The sequence below is a fragment of the Artemia franciscana genome, chromosome 4, assembly GCF_032884065.1.
Source record: "Artemia franciscana chromosome 4, ASM3288406v1, whole genome shotgun sequence".
NCBI lineage: Eukaryota > Metazoa > Arthropoda > Branchiopoda > Anostraca > Artemiidae > Artemia > Artemia franciscana.
This window is the reverse complement of record NC_088866.1, coordinates 37,351,403-37,358,282: the sequence shown is the minus strand read 5'-3', so window position 1 is coordinate 37,358,282 and position 6,880 is coordinate 37,351,403.

The following is a 6,880-nucleotide window of genomic DNA, read 5'->3' as shown; positions in this document are numbered from 1 at the left end:
GGGTTCATTCGTTTGGAACTTGAAAGTTCGTGTGCCTTTTTTAAGAGCCAAGAGTGATCGGAGGGTAGCCAGTTCCTTCTGGTCAGTTACTTCTGGTCAAAATTTTGAGATAGCCTTTTTGCTTAGCATGGTTGAAAGGTCCAGTGGTGAAATCTGGTGATAACATGAACCCCCTTAGCCTTTGGGCCAAGGGCTGTAGGCTATGCAATTTTCCTATCGTTTACTTATAGGATTTATTTTTGGGAAGGGGGGGGCATGTTTGATCTTAATTCTCCAAAATGGCTAAGGGGATTAAGGTGAAGCTTTTAAGGTGATATCCTTTTAAGGGGATTAAGATGATAGCCTTTTTCTTAGCATAGTTGAAAGGTCCAATGGTGAACTCTGGTGATAACATGAACCCCCTTAGTTTTGTGGGCCAAGGGCTGTAGGCTATGCAATTTTCCTATCGTTTACACATAGGATATGTTTTTAGGAAGGGGGCATGTTTAATCCTATTTCTCCAAAAGGGCTAAGGGGATTAAGGTGAAGCTTCTAGGAAATGTTGAGGTGGGCGTTGAACTGAGTAAAAATACAGTATATGCATGCAGGTTGTCTAAACGACGCATCAGCAATATCTCAGGAACCGCTTGGGGTATCAAGTTGGAACTTTCATGAAATTTTTAGGGCGATGCTGAGCTAACTAAAAGGGACCATGCCCATACTAAATGTATTAACGGTACGTGAATTAAGGCTAAACTTTCACGAGATCTTGAACTTAATAAAACAGTATGGGCGTACAGGCTATCAAAAGAACGAAGCAATGATGTTCGAGAAAGAACTTAGTGCATTAAGTTGAAGCTTTCAGGGTATATTTTTTGGGGGGGTCTAACCAGAAAGTTACTGGTTGCTTAATATTACAACTAATACTGATGCTCTCACTACTACTACTATTAGGGCTAAAGTTAAAAGAAGGAAACTTTAAAGGAATGTTGCTGGTGGTGGGGGGGGGGTTGAATTAAATCATAAAATAACAAACATGCAGATTTTCTAAAGAGCTATCTGAAATATCTTATTAATAACCCAGAATATTAAGTTGCAACTTTTTAGGTCATCTTGAGGGGGATGTTGAATTAACGAAAAGGCACAATGTATTTCTAGTATTGCTATTGCTACTAAGGTAAATGCTGAAAGTGTCAAGGAAAGGTGAGGATAATTTGAACTAAAACACTATGCGTATGCAGGTTGTGAAAAGGGCGTGTCAGCAAAATCTCAGGGACGGATTAGGGTATTAACTTTAAACCATCAGGGTTTGTTGAGAGGGATGCTGAATTAACTAAAGGCACTTTATACGTACTTATGTAATTACTACTACCGCTTCGACTGAAGCTAAGGGTAGTAAGATGAAACTTTCAGGGAATTTTGAATGAGATACTGAACTTAATCAAGACGCACTATCTACATGTAGACTATCAAAAAGCTGTGCCTGAAGCATCTCAAGGAACCAGCTTAGAATTCTAAGCTAGAACTTTCAAGCCGCGTTGAACTACTCAAAAGGTACTATGTGTATGATGCAAGCTCTACTACTGCCGATGCTACCAATATCTCTGGAACAGCATAAGGTATCAAGTTGAAACTTTCAAGCTGGATTGAACTTGCCAAAATGCACTGTGTGCATGCTATTTCTACCACTACTCTTACTACTACTGATGTTGCTGGCTAGGGCTAAGTGTATTAAGGCGAAACTTCTGGGGAATGTTCAGGAGAATAATCAAATAAATAAAAACAGACTATGTGAATCCTGGCAGGGAAAGGGGAATTAGTGCGTTGAGAGGGATGTTAAACTATCTAAAGACACTAGGCACGGACCACAACTTTTACTACTCTTACTACTATTACAGCTGCTGCAATTATTACTGCTAAAGCTAAGGTTATAAGGCTCAAACTTTCAGGGAAGCTTAAAGGGGTGTTGAAGTAACAAAATTTAATTTTTCCCATTATAGCCCTAGAAAGTGCATTTTTCGTACAGCTTATTGTTTGAAAGACGGTCAGTCACAGGGCTACCCAAATAGTCCGTAGATAATTCTTCCGGAAAAAATTAATAAATTCTCCTCTGTCTTTCGGAGCGCCCACATTTCAAAACCATACTTGACCACTACAGCCTCCAATATTCTTTATTGGTTCACAGACTTATGTTCATATTCTTCCAAACTTTTCCAACTGTGAAAAAACAACCTGGGCCTTGGCCATTCTACATTTAACATCTTCACTGCTTCCACTTTCTTTACTAATAAAACTACCCAGAGAAGTGAAGCCTTCCATTTGATCAATTTTTTCGCTACCAAACCTTGCCTGCTCTCCCTCACTTATTCTCAGTCTAAGCTGATTAGTCTTCCAAACATTAGCTTTCAAGTATGTTGTAGTGTCCTGAGTATTTTTGCTTCTTTTAGTACTGTCTCTAATTTTTCCTTGCAAAATAAATCCTCCCTCACTTCCAGAGTGTCACAAACTTTTTATTCTTTTTCATATCATTTCCTGTAATTTTATCACGGTTTAGCACATTCTCAAAACGTTCTTCCCATCTCTTTTTAACTCTTTCGTTATCACTGATTGTGGCCCCATTTCTATCTTTAATTGGGACAGGTCATCACAGTTTTCTAACATTCTAAGTATTTTACTGTTATGCAGTCTTGCTGCGTCTTCTAAATCTTCAGCAATCTTATCCATGACCTCGATTTCCCACCTCCTTAATTCATGTTTTAATGCTTTCTCTATTTTCCTTGCATTCTCTTATTTTCATATTATCCTCATCTCTACTAAATCTAATGCATTTTCTCTAATATTCCTAGCTGCATTTCGAACGTTTTTCCCTAAGACACCGTCTGCCACTTCATCAACTACTTTCTTAAAATTATCCCATCTATCTTCTACATTTTTCAATTTTGGACTCTTTAGTTAGTATCAACTGTTCCTTGATATTTTCTCCCAATTCTCATCCTGTAGCTTACCAATCAAAATCCTTCAAAACATCCTCAGCTCAATATGAAATGGTCATTCAAATCACTTAAAATAATAAGTTACTCAGTCATTAGCTCCCCAGCTTATTCTCAACTTATTCTCTTTGTCTTTTTTATTAGTCAAGTTATTACTACACAAATATATTAAAAAAGAACATTAATGAAAGAAAAACTACAAAGTTTTATTGTCAGGTAATCCATGCTGCTGTAGTCGAATTACCTAGTAATTCATGGTTTCAATGGCAGCTGCCCCTTGGTTCGATAAGAAAGGGAAAATACTTTCTTGCATAGACAACATGTGGCATCTATGTTTTTTTTTGTAATTCCAATTTCTTCAGTTTTTTCTTTCTTCATTGGCAAAGGAAAATGATTTCATTGTAATTTAAAAAGAAAGTACAATATCTAATGCCTTCCGATTGCAATTTAACATGCCTGATGCCTCTCTACGAAAAGTTTGTGAAGCATAAGGGATTAGTACATAGTAGTCCTGCTTACTTTTTTATCCCATCAGGTAACTGATAAGTTCGGAAAATCAGTTCTGCAGGTGTGTCAGAATCGACCGTATTACTTTCAAGATATTGTTGAGAAATTTTGTAAAGTATAGCGTACATTAAGCATGTATAAAAACTTGATGAACAAAAATTGTTTATTCAAATTTACTTAGCAGAAAAATACATTGTTAAGAACTAGCTAGTAAAAAAATAAATTTGGTGAGGAAAAAATGTTTAGTTACCTGAAAAGTAAAATTGTTTGAGTTTAGTTTGCAGAAAAAAGTGTAATTCTAGAGATTAGTTGACAAAGAAAAAAGTTTATTAATATATAGTTAAAATATAAAAGAAACAGACAGAAATTACTAAGAAAGAAAAATTCTTGGTAAAGAATAACATTCCTATTAAATTCAGTCAGCAGTAAAAAAAAAAAATGTTGTTATAGAAATTAGCAAGAAAATTAAAACTTTGCAAAGAAGAAGAAATTGTCACAATATAGTAAGCATCAAAATGAAGTCCGAAAATAAATATCAAGAAAAAAGTTTGACAATGACAAATTTTTGTTAACATTTAGGTTGCTTAAAATTAACATGCTGGGTGTGAAATTAGTTGGCAAAAAAATTGGCGAAGTTTTTTTTTTTTTATTGAAGACTAATTAGCAGAAAAAGAATGTTGTGTTAGTAATTTTGGTGCTTGACAAGACAATCCTTATTTCTTGTAATTTCTATTTTGAAGCTTGACTTGAGTTCAACTTGACTGCGTGTTTTATTTTTGGTCCATTTTGTTTTCAATCATTTACTTACACAAACACATCTTATTTTTAATGTGAGGTTAAAAATAATAAGTTTTATTTCTAATGTGAGGTCGAAAAATTCATTTTAATTTGTGCTCATTTTTGGTTTCTTTTATTCGTTCACAGTATTTTTGTTTCGTTTTAAGTTTGACTTAAATACAAAACTTTCTCTTCCCTGACAAACTGGCTAGCAGTCTAAAATGCAAAAACTGCTTGAGAACCTTTTCCCCCAGTTCGCTCCCAATACCCAATACCTAATTTCAACTAGTTTTTTAGATGAATATTGGATTTGACTTCTATATATATGAACCGGCAATAGCTAAGACCCCGTTCTTCATCCCTATTCGTCATTGACAAATCTGATTATACGGCCTCATTGGGGTGGAAACGTGGGAGTGATAGTTCTTCCTAGCATGGGATCTGTTACTTCAATACACGTAGAAGGTGTTGTAGAACTGGGATCTCCGCTATCAATTAAATCCCAAGGAATGTTTGAAAACCATGATGGTGTCAAATATTATTACATGTGTGGCTACGGCATTCCCAGAAAGCAACGCGTCGAGGTTGATGGCAACCTTTTCGTTATACGGATGAGCCCATCTTAAATCGCAGGCATATCCTTTAATATATAATACTAAAATCTTGCTGAATAAAATGTCCATTAACACAAGCATCCATTGGCTCCAATTACCAGTATAAGCATTAAAATACTGTGCTAAGCTAAGCAATTAGTCTAAACGAACCGCCTCTTTTAGATAAAGGGAAGGAATTGCTGTAGAGTAGTTTCGAAAATTCTGCCTTGTTCTTTTTTCACAGAATGATGAAGTGTTGGGAGCTCTTGTTCACCAACGTTTGATGAGTGTAACAAAGTTTGATGACTGGAAAGCACAAAGAATAGAGGCTATGTATTTGTATAGCAGCTGGCAAATGTTTTGTATACTCTTGGTCATTTAACGTTTCTCTTCTAGTTTTGTGTTTGAATTAAGTGCATTAATGATTAATATTAGTTCTGCTTTATCAATTGGCTGCAGGCAAAGCTCATTATATACAATCAGTTTTTTTATTCTACTTTTGTTAAATTTATGATAAATAAAGTAATTTTCTTGCGAGTTGAACTAAATTTTCTAAGTTTATATCGCAACACTGTGTTTTGTTTTGGAAAGGATCAGCTGTATCAGAATAAAACTTCTTTAGAATACAAACCGTCATTTATAAAAAAAAATTACCTATAAAAGTAAAAATGGTACACGGCCATTTATGGTATTGCATCATAAGGTCAACACCATGTGAACATTTTCTCCATAAACGAACGAATTTTCCTGAAGGTAGTTTCAAAGTTAGTTATTTAACGGTATTTAGTATTGAATTGAACAGGTTTATTCAGTAAATTATTTGATTTGAATGGGAATTATAACTCTTAAACACAGAAAAATCGCAAATTTTTAGTTTTAAAAATATCATCGACTCTTCCATTTTGTATTTGTCACTTGAATTTGTAATTTTTATGTTAACTATGGGAACACACTGCCTTTTTTGCATCTTCAAAAGACGAGAAAAGCTGGCATTATGTTTATATCTTGTAAATCAGACACCAACTGTGCCAACAGAGAAAAAAAATGAAAAAAGTCCTTTTCTTGTCGATGATGCTGATTAAAATGAAGCTCACAGCCATGTTTGAGATACCATTAAAGAATTAAGAGGTAGTCGATTTGCCCTTCAGATTTTAATTTGTGCCATTTATTTTAACTTGGAAAAAGTTTTCTTTGTAATTGAACATTTTGATACCAAATCAACTAATTTTCATCCAATATTTAGTTCATTTGAATGCTTCTTAACATTTTTGAACATCGACCATCATTAAGAAAATAACAAATTTTATCAATTTACCTTCCATTTTGAGTTTAAGAACATGTCAGAATAAAATCTGACAGTTACTTAATTTGGAATTAAAGCGTATCAGGGTATTATGTTTAAAACAACCGGCAAAAGAGTTCACCATGCTATTCGAAGTCGACATAAAATACCACAAATCAAAGGATAAACATCAAAATGTAATTCTTGCCCAAATACAGCTCAGAACCGGTATTGCCACCGTTAAAGATTCCCTGTGAAATATTACTGGTTTTTGTATGGTCACAGATTCACAAGTTAGCTATGAAATGGAGGGCAGTCACAGGTTTTGGGGCTTAAGCTACAGGGTTGCCAACAAAGGGACATTTTAGTACCTTTATGACAATTTTTCTCCTTGGTTGAGAATTTGAGGTCTAAAAAGGACTTTTGGCGATTTGTTCATTCATGCATGTAAAATAAAAACCAAATGTTGATGCTATAGTCCTAAAAAAAAGAAATAAATTTCAAAAGATCAGCAAATTGATCATTAGCAACATGTTTCTCTTTGAAAGCAATCTTTTTGTGGCTTAGTTGATATGAGTATTACTTTACCTGGCATCGGACTCTGTTTATCTTTTAACACATCTTCAGTTATGAAAAAACACATACAATTTTTACCTTTTTGTTCAGAGAAGAATAATATCTTCATTAATCGAATTTTCATTTGCTATACCGAGAAAACAAAAGATCTTGCAGAATTTTGATTTTGTTCAGTC